The sequence below is a fragment of the Castor canadensis genome, chromosome 6 (assembly GCF_047511655.1).
Source record: "Castor canadensis chromosome 6, mCasCan1.hap1v2, whole genome shotgun sequence".
Taxonomy (NCBI): domain Eukaryota; kingdom Metazoa; phylum Chordata; class Mammalia; order Rodentia; family Castoridae; genus Castor; species Castor canadensis.
Genome location: NC_133391.1, coordinates 5,303,870 through 5,320,508, shown reverse-complemented (window position 1 = coordinate 5,320,508; position 16,639 = coordinate 5,303,870). Strand labels below are relative to the sequence as shown.

The 16,639-nt window shown below is 39.2% G+C and overlaps 1 pseudogene; it reads left to right on the top strand.

Moving 5' to 3' along the window:
* The window catches only part of LOC141424244 (cytochrome P450 3A4-like), a 148,369-nt pseudogene that overhangs the window by 128,125 nt on the left and 3,605 nt on the right, over positions 1-16,639 (top strand).

Sequence of the window (16,639 nt, the reverse complement as noted above, 5' to 3'; positions counted from 1 at the left end):
CTAAGGGGATCTTATGACTTATGGTCATAGAAGGCTGTTAATGTGTATGTAGAGTGCAGCAATTGGTGGTGAAGGATACACTTGGTACATCTTGAGGCAATTGGTGGACCAGGAAAGTTACAAGGTGATTAGTAGAATAACTTAAAACACTTCATTCTTTGTGAGGATACAAGAAAAATATCCAATATTAAATTATCCTTCCATTTCCTCTCCCTTCAAACTCAAATGAGAGAGACTCTGGAAAGGCTAGATGTAGTGCAATCTTATAATTGATTCTGACAACACTTTTATTTTCCTGTACTGGGGTTTGAACTCAGCGCCTACACCTTGAGCCACTCCACCAGTCCTTTTTTTATGATGGCTTTTCTTTCGAGATAGAGTCTCAAGAAATATTTTCCTGGGATGGCTTCAAACCAAGATCCTCCTGATCTCTGCCTCCTGATTAGCTAGGATTACAGGTGTGAGGCCTCAGTGTCCACTCATATCATCGATTTTTGAACTAGCACAATTTGAATTACTCAGGAACAATGGGTGTAAACTAAGATTATTCTGGAAAAGCTGGCAAAAAATGGCCACTTAGATCTGGGATCCCCAAAATCAGTTTGGGAGAGAGTTATCAATTTTAACCAAATGCATCTGGGTGAATACATTGTATAGAACTACCTGTGCCCCCAGAGCAACCTTAAGCTCCTGGAGCTGGGGAAGCATGAGGCTATAAGGGCTTTTCATGGGGTGTGGAGAAGGAGGGACAATGTCCCTGCCCACTGTTGTGTATTGAGCTGACAAGGAATTAGCTCTGGGCACACATTTTTGAGGTGAGGCAAGACCTAGATCAATGTTCCATTGCTTGAGTCACCTAGGAGTTGTCTCTTGTTCCAACCTTGTCCTGCTGATGCACAATGCTGAAACCAGGTATTCTCATCCACATTCCACTCTCAGTGCTGTAATTTGGGTCTTTGTCTCTCTGTGACTGAAATCACTGTGCTCAGAGGTGAGTCTGACACATATTCATCACTTCTAACACAGCAACAGGATCACTGACAACTGATAAATATCTCATGAGTGAGTGTGATGGGACCATAGACCCATCAGGTGATCCAGCAGGGACTTCTGACACTGTGTGGCACTCTCCGTCTTGCCCTGGCGTGTAAATTACTTCACATTTCTTGCTCCTTGTGTAGCAGAAGAATTAGGAAGAGGTGAAGATGTTAATTTTCCGTGTCTTTCTCTGCTCAGCATCTTCAGGGCCTGCAGCATGGATGTGATCATTGGCACTCAATCGGACTGAACGTCCAATCCCTCAACTACCCACATACCTTGAGAACAAATAATACAATTTCATTTTGTTTTTCTTGCAGGGATCATGCAATTTTGACAGAGAATGTAACAAAAAGTATAGGAAAATATGGGGTGAGTTTTCTGGAAACTTCCATGGGTAAACTTCATAGGATAAGGCATCTGATTGCATTAGGACGATGTCAGCCTTGAACTTTTAGAATGCAATTTTCCATTGTAAAGCTTTTGGAGTCTTGTTCCACCAAGAGTCCCATATGTCACCAGATGTCAAGTTGCAGTCTGAATTAGGGTGAGAGCTTTGCAGGATATGATTTCTCTCCATGACTCCCAGTCTCACTCTCTCTAATGTGCTGCTATTCGTCTTTGATGCACAAAAGGCATTGTTATCAGAATTTTCTAATACATATGCTCATAAATGTATCATAGCATACCCTTCCAACCTTGGTTCACTTTTAATTGAAAGACAAAACTCCTTTATATCAACTTTGAATTTAATATGTGCTTTTGAAAGGTGTTCTGGGAGACACAGGCAAATAGATTGGAAATTGATTTATGCCAAACTTAAAAAAAAGCCTGCAGAGGTTTTCTCTCTGTTTTATTTTTTTATTTCCAGTCATGCTATTTTTGGTTTAATCTCTATTAGTAAAATTTAATTGTACCCATGTACGTACCACTTAGGTTTAACAACAGCTCCAGTGTTCTTTCTGATCATGATGTCTCTGAAGGGATATTTTGTTGTTAAGTGTCTCTTCCCTGCTTGACGCATATTACCTATTGTTTTGTGCACTCCAGTGTCCTCTGTGGTCCGCATCCTTCATTTGAACAAGGAGCTAATGTTACCGTGCACTGTAGAACTTGGGGTGTGGATTATGTGACATCAAGATAAAGTCTGGATGCCTGTGTGTGTGACTGACGCTGCAGAATCTAGCTTTTTAGGTTTTTCATACCTTCTGTTTTCCCAACACAGGTTAAATGATGGTCGACAGCCTATATTAGCTATCATGGACCCAGAGATGATCAAAACAGTGCTAGTGAAAGAATGTTATTCTGTCTGCACAAACTGACAGGTAGGCATCACTTTTTAAAAATAAAATGGAAACCTGTATTATTTATAAAGTTTTTATACTGAAATAATTATAGGTTCACAATAAGGTGCTACAACAATGTACAGGGAGATCCATGTACTTTTTCATGCTGGGTTTTTTTCTAATGTAATGTGCTGCATAGGTATAAATATATCCTGGTTAATATGTTAAAAAGAGGTTGATATGGATAAAACCCATGGATCTTATTCAATATTCATCGGTTTTATGTGTCTTCGTTTGTGTGTGTGTGTGCCTATGTGTGTATGTGAATATGTGTGTGTATGTGTGTGCATGTCTGTGTGTACATGTGTATATGTTTGTGTGTATGTGTGTGCATGTATGTGTATGTGTTTATGTGTGTATGTGTGTATACATGTGTATGTGTGTATGTTTGTGTGTATGTACGTATGTGTATGTGTGTGCATGTGTGTATTGTGTGTTCATATCTCTGTTCAAATTTATCACATGGCTAGATAACAACCAGCACAGTCTAGACACAGATCTGCTTCTTCAACATGAAGTTACTACTTGCCAGTCTTTCAGAATCACCAAGGATAGCTTATTTTTCCTCTTAACAAGACTTACCCATTTTTGTTTTTATGTATTGTTCTTTGGATGTCTAGACTTATAATTATTTGTCCATTTCACCTATGTGTTGTTTTAAATAACAGTTATATAGTTTATACCCATGAACTATTCAGTGTTATTTCTGGAAAAAGAATGAGGTTAAGGTTAACCTCAACAACAATGAGGTTTAGTTTTTTGGAACATGGTTCTCTCAGTGTTCCAAATCCATTTTGGGGAAGCCTTCTCCATCCACGGATACTTCTTGCACTGTTGTTAATATCCAGTTGGGTTTATTCGTGTGGATCCACTTCTCATTCTCCACTTTTTCTCTATTGATCACTGCGGGTTTCCTTCCATCATAACTACACTCCCTTAATTACTGTATCCCTACAGAGAGTCTTGACATCATCTTGAATAATTCCTCCCACTTAATTTCTTTGCAAAATTATTTCAACTATTCTTGTGACTTTGCCTTTCCATCCAATAACTTTTCTATGTCTGTAAAAATTCAATATGAAATTTGGATAAAAATTGAGATCAAGGTATAGATAAGTGTCAGGGAAGAGCATCAAACATGAACATAATGTACCTATCCATTCTTTAGGTTTTCTGTTGTTGCTGAATTCAACATTTTGTAGCTTCCAGCTTAGAGACCCTGTACCTATTTTGTGAGATTTATACCTGAAATGTTTCATTTTAGGCATGTTTGTAACTAGTATTGTTTTCTTAAGCTTTCTTTTCATTATCATTATATACAAATACAATTGTATTTTGTGTTTATCTTGCATCCTAACACTTTGCTGAATTCACTAGTACGACAATTTCTTTTTGTGAATTCTCTGAGATGTCCTGCAGGGACAATAATGTCATCTGAAAATAGGAATACTTCTACTTATTCCTTTACTATCTACATGCCTTCCCTTTCATTTTCTTGCCTTATTGCAGTAGCTAACATTTCTGGGATGATGTTAAGTTAAGAGTGGTGAGACCAGACTGTTTTCAATTGTTCCTGATCTGAAGAGGAAGCTTCAGATGTCCACCAGTATGAATTTGGTTGGACAATGTTATGTAAACTTTCTTTATCAAATGGAGGAAATTTCCATTTTTTCCTATCCTATTGAGTTTTTATAATAAAGGAATGCTGGAAGGTTCCTTTTTAGCACAAAATGTATTATGGAAGGTGGAATAAAGTTTCCAGCTAGGAAGTAGAGTTATTTTTTGTCCTTGGGTTTCTGAATAAAGAATGGAGAGAAAATAATTTCCATGTAATTGCATTACTTCTTCTGGATAACAAATTCTTAATCCTTCATAATAGCTACATTAAAAAACTCATCATGGCATCCCATTTTTAAATTGCTCTTGTCATCAATAGATATAAATACAGAATTGGTCTGGACCCTCCAGCCACTTATCTGTCACCAACCCATTATTTATTCTGTACAGCCTAGAAGGAAGAAGTAGGTCTGTTCCTGTCTCTACCCCTGGCAGAATGGCTTCACCACAAATGATGGATTTGTATTTAAAACAAGAGTATAATGTAAAAGTTGAGACTACACTTGGTGCCTGAGTGCCCATGAATTCTCACGGGCCAAAGGCAACATTGATAAACATTTATTGAGCAAATTTGTTAAATATATGATGCCAGTCTAATAAATTTCTAAAACTGTGGAGATCTCAGAATGTATGTGTGACAAATTATCTTTTTCTTTGAACTCTAGTGTATTTTTCCAGCTCAGTTTTTGAAAAAAGCTCTCACAGTGTGAGGGTGAAGAATGGAAGAGAATATGAACCTTTCTGTCTCTAACTTTCACAGGTGGAAAACTCAAGAAAGTAATAGAGGAAACTTAAAAAATGAATCTCATGACATGCATAAACCAAGATTATAGTCTTTTCCCAACTGGAATCCTCTAAGACAGAGCTCCTAAAAATGGTCTTTTGTCTTAATATCCAGAAGATCTGCTATAAAATTCATGATAAAATGGCACTTATTGCTTCATGATTGGTGATGTCTTGTCTTTCTGGAACTCGAGTCTCCACGGGTGGTGTTGTGTTTTATGCTCAGATGTTCCCCATCATTGAACAGTATGGAAACACCTTGGTGAAAATCCTGAGTGGGGAGGCAGAGAAAGGCGAGCCTATCACCATCAAAAGTAAGTAGCAGGGCATCATCTTGGGGTCTGATTTCTGCTAGGAGGCTCTTATCGACCCACCAGGACCATGAAATTCCCACAGTCAAGTTCTTCAAGGACCAGATGAAAGCAGGTGTGTGGAGTTACTATTGCCATGGGGCAGATCCCAGGAGAAGGCAAGCCAGCTGGGCTAGAAAGGATCTTTGTGTGTAGAAACTAAGATTAGTTTGGCTGCTTATTTTTCTCCTTGTATATTCTAGATGACAAAGTGCTTGGTTTTAAATGAAGCATGATGATAACAAAGCTAAGGATGCAAAGAGTATGAAACAGTGGGAGACAACTGTCCTTCATATAAATCAAGGCATTGGGTGGAGCAGGAAAATTACAATGTGGAACTGGAAACCAATGAAACCTCTTCATCCTTTTCTTGAGGATACAAGAAAAATACTAAAAATTGAAGATTCCCACAAATTCTTTTTCTTCTAAATTCCAAAGTGAGATGGCTGTGGATAGAATAACCATATCATTTATTGTATAAACTAGCACATTGTGACTCTTATAAGAACTATAGGTATAAATTGAGAGTGTCCTTGGCTAAAAGCAGACATGTGGTTCCTTACCTCTGGGATCCCCCAAATCAGTTTTAGAGAGATTTATTACTGTATTTTAACCAGAAATAGTCTTGGCTTTAGTATATATAGAAATGCAAGTTCCCTCTGGTCAAGTTCAGCTCCCTGGAGTTGAGGGTCTATCAGAAGCTGGAGCAGAGGGTTTGGAGAAGGAGGGTGATGTTCCTGGCTACCCTGAACAGGGTGTTGCTCTTCTGTAATTAGCTGAAAGGTAGTCATCTCTGGGCAGACTCTGTCTAAGGCAAGATTAGGTCAATGGCCCCTTTCTTGAGTTCCTCAGGGAGAGTCACTTATTCCACCCTGGTCCTCTTGAAGCATGCTGCCTACACATCTGTTTTCATCCACAATACACTCAAGCTGATGTAGTTTGTCTGCTATGGGCCCCTGTCTCTCTGAGACTGAGCTCCTGAGTTCACAGGTGAGAAACACACAACTTACTGTCCCTGTCACCCTCAGCATAAGAACAGTTGGATAATTGACACCTGATAAACAGCTCATGAGTGAGTGTTATGGGACCACAGACCCATCAGTTGATCCCACAGGTAGTTCTGACAGTATGTGGTTCTGTGCCAGTCTTGCCCTGGCATGTGAATGACCTCATGCTCCTTGCTGCATGTGTAACAGAAGAATCTGAAAAGAGATACAGATTCTAATTCTCCATGTCTTTCTCTCCTCAGCATCTTTGGGGCCTAAAGCATGGATGTGACCATTGGCGTCTCATTTGGAGTGAACGTAGATTCCCTCAACAACCCAGAAGACCCCTTTGAGGATAAAGCCAAGAAGCATCTAAACTTCCAATTTTTCCATCCAGTGATTCTTTCATTAGGAAAGTAGACTGTTTTATCTCTCCCCCTCTTTCCATCTCTCCCAAATAGCAACATTGTTGATATATACCTTCAAATGCTATATAACTCACTTACTTGAGCTGCACAATTTGATGGCTTTTTACTACATTCAAATACATGCGCATGAACCATCATTGTCAATTTTAGCACATTTTTATCAACCAAGAAATCCTGAACCTATCTTATCAACCCTTACCCCTTTCCCTAAGCTAATTAATTCAATTTTTGTTTCTGTAGATTTGTCTATTTTGGGCATTTTGTATAAATGGAATCATATCGTGTATGGTCTTTGTGGCTGGATTCTTTTACTTAGCATTATGTTGTCAGCTGAAACATATGCACTTATTTCATAACTTTTGGAGAAACACAATGTCTATTGTATAGACATAACGTTTTATTATCCATTCATCAATTGATGGTCATTGATGTAATTTTCACCTTTGGGCTAGTGTGATAAAATGCTGTTATGAATATTTGCATGCAAGAAGGTGTTTAAGCCTCTGTCTTCTAGGTTTGTGACATTGTGAGTTATAAAGTAGTTCTATGTTTAACTTATAAAGGAATTGACAAAATGTTCTCCTCAGTAGCTAAAGCACTTTATATTCTTGCTAGGAATTCATGAAGGTTCTAATTTCTTCTTGTCCCCTCAAAGACTTGGTTTTTCCATAATTTTGTTTATCCCATCCTAGTGGGTAGGAAGCTGTCTACCACTGTGGTTTTGATCTGATGTCTCTAGTGGTAGTGCTATTTAACAATGTTGGTGATCTTAATATCTTCTTGACTTAAGTGTCTCTTCTAGTTCTTTCTTCCTATATAGCTGTGTTGATTGTCTTTTTATAATTGAATTTTAAGATTTCTTTATATATTCTGCATACAATTACTTTGCCAGGTATATGACTTGCAAGCATCACTCCTATTTTGTAGGTCCCTTCTCACTTTTTAGATTGTGTTCGTTTCAGTACCAAATGTTTAATTCTGATGACATACAAATTATGTATTTCTATTTTATTCCATGTGCTTTGTTGAACTCTAAAAAATACATAGTCAAGCCTGAGATCATGAAAACTTGCTCCCTTGGCTTTTCTTCTAACAGTTCTGTGTTCATAGCTTTTACATATAGAGCTCTGACCCATGTTGAGTTAGGATTAATAGACAGTGTGCTGTAAGGGCCACACTTGGTTCTTTTGCATGTAGCCTAGCCAGTTATTTCAGCATATCTATTTTAAAGCTATTGTCCCCATTCATGTAGGGGTAACAGGCCCTTGCTAAACAAGGCAAAGGTCACAGGGGGAGTGACTCAACCTTGACTTTTACCATATGATTGTTTCAGAAAACTGAAATGCTCCAGGTAAAATTTTGCACTTTCATTAAGGTTTTTTTTTCCCTCACAGTTTTATTTCCATTTCTTTCTCAAATATAAGACACATCAAATAGCTCCAGTTTTCCAAGTGATTCGTTAACATTTTTTCAAAACCTTGCAAAATGGACAAAAGAAGAACTGTCAATGCTAAGGAAAAGGTAAAATGTGGCAAAGAATAATTTCCATTTTAGAAAAATTTATTGGCACAGGTTAAACTCTAATTAGAGTGGGATTTCATCACGACATTTCCACATGTACATTTAATATACTTTGAGCATCTTCACCCCCTCTATTATTCTTATCCCCCACCCATGTCTCCCCTTATCCCTTCTCCTTCCACCTTCCAGAAATCCCCCGTTTTACTTTCATGACCTTTGTTTCTAGATTTTTTGATGACATGTGACATTCTCCAATGCAGACAGGTAAGTGCCTGGTGGAGTTTGGTCTATGTTAAATGTGACCCTCTCTGGGTATGGGATTGAGCCTTGTATTGAGACTGCAGCTTTGCCTCAAGGGTCTGGAAACCATGCAAGAACAGCTGCAGGCCAGGGAGCTAGTATGGGTACCCAAGGTCTCACGGAAGATTGTGCAGTGTTCTGGCACTGTGGAAGATTTGATGATAGTGTTGCAAAACATGCTGAAGAGAGCTCAGAAACATAAGAAAATTAATCTATGGGGCCACTGATTAAGAAGTAGGCAGAGACCAAAAAAGACTGAAGTCCACACTTCTTTCTGATGTAGCAGATTATAGGAGAAAGAGCCCATATCTATGGTCCAGGAGTCTGTGTTCAGGAGCCCGAGAAACTCAGGATCAGGGACGTGAAAGACCAACAGCTGTTGGACTCAATACCTGGTTTCCTCTCAGGGAAACATTCCCTTCTGCAAGGTTTGTAGGTGGATAGTTTTGCTCACCAGTGATTCAGGCAGCAGCAGCCAGACTTCTGGAAGAACCTATGGTCTCATCAGGGTTAAATGCTGTACTCCTGACTCACTTCTAAACTAACAATTGACTGTGTCTCTTTGGAATTTCTCTTTCTGATTCCAGCACCAAGTAGGTTTTCTTCAGCTTATGATTAATACCTGGAATTCCGAAGATGTGGAGTCCAATAAAGGTAACCAAGGATGCTTTGTTAACCTATAGACGGGAGAGTTCAGAGATGGGGTTGTTCCAGAAATTTGCAGGAGGTTTTCTAGGCAGAGAAGACTTTCAGACACATTGTGGAAAGACACACACTGGGGTATTATATACGACAGGCAGAGGAACTTTTTCTAGAAGCACACAGCCATAAATATGTTGAAAGTCTGAAGGGCTCCCATGATTACCCATCTCATGCCTAGGAGACTTCAGTGGTTGTGGATCACCTGCATCAGAACAAATGCTAACTCTCAGCCTCATGGGACTTACTGAGTCAAAACCTCTATCTGGAAATTTTCATGGAGTCATTCAGAAGGAGCCCTGTCCAAACAGTGAGAATGTGGTGTCCACTAGCTTAATCTAAAGATCTATTTTTCCTTCCACAATCAATTAATAGGTTTTTGGGTAACCTTTCTGACTATTATCTATTACCTATCTATCTTTCTTTAAAGAATCCCTATTCATGCTTGCTAGGCAGGCTGTCTACCCATTGAGTGATTTCTCCAGCCCTGAACATTTTAGACGAGATCAGGTGCATTCAGGATGGTATGGACATAGACAGCACTGAACTATTTTTTAACTCATATGTGCATACAATGTTTGGGTCATTTCTCCCCCCTTCCCTTCACTCCTCCCTTACCCCCCAGCCTCCTCCCTTAGCCCCCCAACCCCTTGCTACCCGGCAGAAACTATTTTGCCCTTATCTCTAATTTTGTTGAAGAGAGAGTATAAGCAATAATAGGAAGGACCAAGGGTTTTTGCTAGTTGAGATAAGGATAGCTATACAGGGCATTGACTCACATTGATTTCCTGTACATGTGTGTTACCTTCTAGGTTAATTCTTCTTGAACTAACCTTTTCTCTAGTTCCTGGTCCCCTTCTCCTATTGGCCTCAGTTGCTTTAAAGTATCTGCATTAGTTTCTCTGCGTTGAGGGCAACAAATGATATCTAGTTTTGTGGGTGTCTTACCTATCCTCATACCTCCCTTGTGTGCTCTCGCTTTATCATGTGATCAAAGTCCAATCCCCTTATTATGTTTGCCCTTGATCTAATGTCCGCATATAAGGGAGAACATACGATTTTTGGTCTTTTGGGCCAGGCTAATCTCACTCAGAGTAATGTTCTCCAGTTCCATCCATTTACCTGTGAATGCTAACATTTCATTCTTCTTCATGGCTACATAAAATTCCATTGTGTATAAATACCACATTTTCTTAATCCATTCGTCAGTGCTGGGGCATCTTGGCTGTTTCCATAACTTGGCTATTGTGAATAGTGCTGAACTTTTTAATTGTCCTGTTCTTCATCGTTTTACCCAATAGAAATATCATCCACAGATGGTTTTATCATCCACTCTTACTATGATGGTTGCAAAAACGATGACTTTCCAATTCCATCATTTCTTCTGCACATGAATCAGTACACAGTATAAGGGGTCACTCCACCCTTACCTATTTGTTTACATTTAGTATATCACTATTTATTTGTATAAGTGTGAGCTTACATTTTCCAAATTTACTCTTTTTTTTACAATTTTTCATTTTGCATTTCATACTTTCTCACTTTTGCCCATTGGAGGCTCTGTTTTGTGACCACTTGGGTCCTTGCCTCTTTGTTTCATAAAATTTTAATGGATAAGATAAGCTTTATTTTTAGGGAAGTTTTCAATTCAAAGCCCCAATAAGGGGAAAGTATTGGTATTTGCCATATCCTCCTGCCGTAAGTTACACACAAACTCCCCCATGTTAACATCCTCCACGCTAGTGGTGTGTGTTTTATAATTGTTGAACTTACACTGAGACATTACTATCACCAGTGTCCATGTTTACATCAAGTTCCATCCTGAATTTGAACATTCCATGTGCTGTGAAAAATGTTTAATGACGTACATCTTCCTTCACTGTCAAAAGATCCAGAGTGCTCTGTGCTCTTTCCAGCTATCATTTTCTGATTAATGACTTCCTGGAAGATATTTCAGGTTTTTCTTGTGTTTCCCTAGACAGTACTGGAATCAGAAGTTCCTTCAAAGTTACCTGTTTCTTTTTAAGGAGAAAAGATAGCAAGAAACCAAAATCTCTTGATCTCTTGCCTAGTATGATTGTGCTTACTGTTTGTTTTTCTTCATCTGTTTGCTTTGAGTAGAGAAAACTAAGGAAATATATTCACACAAAAATGAGAAATATGAATATTTTTAAATCTATGTGCAGAAATCTAAACAAGCTGGTCTCCCCTCTTCCTCCTCCTCCTTCTTCTACCACTTCTTTTTCTTTTTTTCTTCTTCCTCTTCTCTCTCTCTCTCTCTCTCTCTCTCTCTCTCTCTCTCTCTTTCTCTCTCTCTCTCTCTCCCCCCCAACTCCCTCTCATAACACGATTTTCTGATCATGGCATGAACACAAGAAGATGACATTCAGACCAGTACTGAGTAATTACTGCTACTTTCACTCACTCACCGTTCCCAGGCGCAGTTGAAGTTGCTGTTTCATGGACCACACTTTGAGTCACAAGAGTTCCTGTGATGCTCAATATTGTTCTCTTAAATTTCCTCAGATTTTTTTTATTTTTAGATGAAAGATCCATTAATTTTCCATAAAAAGAATACTTGGCATGACAAAAGCTCTGAAGAATTTTCCAGTTGTATTTTTGCTGGAATAATTCAAAATTTTCCTGAGAGACAAAGCAGCCTCATATTTTACCTATAGCTAAAGTACTTGTATGATTATCTAAATTGCATAATGATAATGCTATGAATGTTAAACAGAAATAATAGTTTTGTCTGGTGGTGGTAAGGATGACAGGGTAAGGAGTAAATGAGTCAGAATAGTGTAGACCTTGGGGAAAACCAGACATTTAAATCAATTTTATTTTTTCTAACTGTGTTAGATAGACATCAGAGTGAAAATCAGTCCTAGTGTGAACCTGAAGTACTTTTCTGTGTTTCTCCCTATGTGTCTGGGAGCTTCATTTGAAAATATACTCATCTAAACATCAGTGAAGTTCTACATTGACCTGCTGTATCTGAAAACTTTTCCCTCCTTTTAGCTCTCTCTGATGAAGAGATAGTAGCCCAATCCTTGTCTTCATTTTTGCTGGCTCTGAGACAACTAGCAGCACTCTCTCCTTCATTTTGCATGCATTTGTCACTCACTCTGACGTCCAGAAGAAACTGCAACGGGAGATTTATGCAGCTTTGCCCAATAAGTGAGTGGATGGTACCTGGAAAGGGAGGGAGAGTTAAACTCATAACGAGAATGCTTCCAGTTCCTTTGCTATTAGAATAAGCATGTGTTCCTTCAGCAGCAATATTTATTCATTTATTGCTGATCTAGAGACAACAATAAAGGGAAAACACAGTAAATGAATTCTATTCACAGAAAAACTTAAACCTTGGTAACACAGTGCTGGCTTTAGTAGATCTGTTGTTTGTCACCAAAATAACATGACATGAAAACTTCCACAGAACATCAGTGGCACGTAAGTACAAGTATTAATCATTGATGTGTCTGGATTATACCTAGCTGTGCAGGTGTCGCTGGCAGTGCTATGGCCTGCTGTCTGCCTAGAGAGGTTGACCTTGGCTCACCTGCACAGGCTGATTCAGCTCTGACCACACATCCTTACACTCGATCATAGAGCTAGAAGTAAAGAAGACAAGGAATGAGCTAGTGTGTCTGACTCCTGAGCCTCTCCAATGTCACACAAAGTGATAGCCACCTATTACAACCAGACTTCCTTCACATCTCTGTTCAAACTGGGAACCTGGGGCTGATGAAGGGATTTGGCCTCTGGGGCTGCTGTGGCTTGTTTGTCCATGAGCTGGACACAAAACATCTTCTGCAGACATTATGATCAAACCATGAAGCAACAACCAACACAGGCAGGTCCATTAACAAAGGATGGGAGAGAGTTTGGGTTCCTGTTCTCACTGGAACTTTCACTGGAACTGAAACTGCATGCCTTGGTAGAATTCTCTCATAAACTTTTATCATAAAAAGATAGTAAGGTACTGCTCTACCAAATACAGTGTTTAATTTCATATATGCAAACATTATATATGTATGTATGTATATATACACATTTATATAATCCTTGAGTTGCAAAAAAAGAGTTTTCAACTACAAAGCCTATGTGAAACATTTAGGGCTTTTGTTCTATTTCCTTGTCCTCTCTAGTGAGATATGAATGATGTCAGCATATTTTGCTTGAATGTAATTATCATAATACATTACTCACATAATAAAGAAAAGCAGCACATAGCAATGCTGAGGATTTTGTGCCCTGAATAGGGGATCATCCCATTCTCATGCTACATATCTCAGTGGGCCATGAGTAAGTCAAAGGACATGATAGTTATTATTTTTAAATAATTTTTAGTGGTACTTGGGGTTGATCCCCCAGGCATTGCACTTCTAGCCACACCTCCTGCCCAACTTGACAGTTACTACAATGTGTTCCAAAAGTTCAGGTTCTTTGTTAATTGCAGATAAACTTTGGAGCTACTAATAGTGTAATCATAGTGTTAATTCCAAATCTCAATTTAGAAACTGTTTCTCTCTTCCCAGGCACCTGCAACCTATGATGACCTGGTTGTGGTGGAATCTTTTGACATGGTAGTGAATGAAACTCTCAGATTGTATCCAACTGCTAACAGAGTTGAGAGAGTCTATAAGACAGATGTTGAAGTCAATGCAGTGTTTATTCCCAAAGGAACAGTGGTAATGGTACCAACCTATCCTCTTCACCAGAACCTGAGGAGTTCTGCCCAAAAAGGTACAGGGATGTTGGGAAGGCAAACCTACCTACCTTGAACCAGGCTGGATGAAGCTAGCTATGATGTCTTTACTGGAGGTGACATACATGTGATTTTGCATTCCTTGGCATCTATGTATTTTTATTTTAGAACTTTTTAATTGCAAAGTAATCATTGTTGTTGAACCTGCATAAATATTAATCCTGAAAAAAATAGACATCTCCTGTACTAATTTTTTGCTGTGGGGAAACTGGTTTCTCTGTTTTTTCTGTCTTCCCATCATTGCCCTTGATATTGTTATTGTCCCTGTACTGTGTGCAATTAAGTATTTTCTGGCTTGTAATAATAGCACTAATGATATTTAGAATGGAAGGGTGAGAGGGGATGGAAAGCAAATAAGTTAAAGGAAAAGGGAAAAGCAAATAACCAAGTTAAAAAAAAGCAAAGAATCAAACAAAAAATGTTTCAAAGATATAAACAGGGAGAGACAGTGTACTAATCAACCATAAGCTGAAAAGGCATTAGAGAGACAGAGAGAGGATTGAAAATAAAAAATAAAAAGAGTAAGGATAACAATAAAAATTTAAAAAATAAGTAAATGAAAGAAAAAATATATATATAAAATAAAATAAAATAAAACAAAATAAAAAATAAAAACCTCCAAGTTCAAATGCAATGAAATTTCATTCTTAATAATTTTGGTGTTTGTCCCTCAGCCTGCAACCCTGGAGATGGCTCCTCAGATGTTGTTCTGTAGTTGTCTCATCAAAGGGGAGCCATAAACTAGAAAAAAACTGCACAAAAAAAAAAGTCCACCAAGTGTCCCAAGTTCAAATGCAATACAGTTTCAGTAAGTTTTTCAGCATGCAGGTGTAGTTCAGTTTTTGTCTCATCAAAGGTAGAGAGAGAGAAAAAAAAGAGTCTGGAGACAGGTCTGTGAATTGCTATCTATGGCTGTGGCTTGCCTGCCCACTGCTGTCAGCCTGCTGTTGCTGGAGGCATTATTTATGCAGATCTCAGGGGTGAGCTTAGCACTCACCTGGCCTTGCAGGCTTTGTTTACTCAGAGTTCTCCTGTGCATGAGCCACTGCTACAAGCTTTCCCCTTTCCAAGCACACTGGGGAGGTGACACTGCACCCGCTTTCTCAGGCCTGTGTGTTTGTTTACAGCTCATGTGGGAGGTGGGTCTTCCCCCCTCTCCTGTGGGGTTTTCCTTCCTCTGCCACTCTCAGAAGCTTTCCTACTCCTGGTTGCTGGGCACAAGCCCTGGCTCCCACCGGAGCCTCTCTGGCCAGGCCTGGCTTGTTTATTTACAATTCCAGGAAGGATTCCCCTCCCCCCCTCTTAAGAGCTCAGGTCGCCCCACTCTCTTTCCCACGTGTCTTTATTGTTCTTACTGCTTATTACTCAGTTTCTCTTTTGTCCCCGGGTGGGGGTCGGTCTGTCCAGGGGGCTATGCTGATCTGGCCCAGGGATGTCTGTGGGAGTACCACGTACCACTTACCTCACCTTGTCCACGTCTTCCCAAGCCGTCCGGGCATGGGCGACTGATGGCCTGGGGGCCCTCCTGGTTTCTCTGTTTAACGTGAAGTGGAGATTCTCTGTGCAGGCTGGAGGTGTGGAGGGGTTAAAGTTTTGCCTCTTCTCCGTGGCCTTGCCTGCAACGTGTGTCTCCAGCATTTCTCCAAGATTTCACTGTAGGAGCTTTCTGCTTCTTCCCCCTAGCCACCATCTTGGAATCTCCTTCAATCTTTTTCAAAAAATAGACATGTCATCATGCATAGTCCCCAAACCTTAATCTGATCTCTACTAATATGGTGAAATATGTTCTCATACACATCTCTCTATGAATACATAAGTGTTTAAAAAGTACTACTTTTGCTTAAAGTAAACCATAAACTGTCCCTAGAAGATATGTGTTAAATATATATTTCTTGTGTATTTCACACACATGTTACTTGTTGAATATGCTCTTGCACAATTCACTTAAATATGGTCCAATTTGGGTACGTCACCTTCCTATTTCTTGCAACTACAATGAACTCTCTGAATTTGCCACCAGTCTTAGGAAACTTTTCCACTTTCCATTTGATTGAAAAGTGTTCTCATGTCCTCCAGTGTAATTATGAAAGTGCAGGCTGAGAGCCTGAGTAGTCCTTCTCCCTAATTCAAGCAGCCTCATTGGAGGCAGAGGGAAACACAAGTTCTCCTGCCTTGTCCATGGCTGCCATTCTGAGACTACTTCCTCTAACTCTGTGTAGTTGGTGACTCTTTGAAAACCAAGTCATCTGCTTTTGAAACATCTGAGACAAACTTCCTTGAAGCTAGCTTTAGCATTCTCCTTAGGGATGAAGACTCAAGGTCAGGCTTTAGACACCATTTTCAGGCTGGAAATGGTTTGTGTTTTCCTATTATTTTATCATTAAGCAAAATAGAGAATGAATTTCTTAAGACAATGATGGTGAGCAAGAAGGTCTGAGATCTAGACTTTTGTTAGATCCAACTGTGCATTTCTTGATGACAGGGACATGTTACCTTTTTAGTCATGGCTCACGTAGTTCAAATATTGTACACGGTGGAGGAGTCAATCAGCATTGACTGATGGATCTCTTTTCTTGTCAGTCTCAGCACTTCTAACTTTATAATCATTAACTTAGAGACTACTCACTGTACTTGTCTTTGATGAGATCAATCATTCAGACAGACAATAAGAGCTCACTGTGTGTCAGAGATGGGACCAGGCAGTGCAAAATCTATGTTAAAATTATTGAGAAAATCTGATCTGTACTGAAGTATAATCTACATCACAAATCTATGCAATATTCTTAAGGGTCCTTTTCTTCCC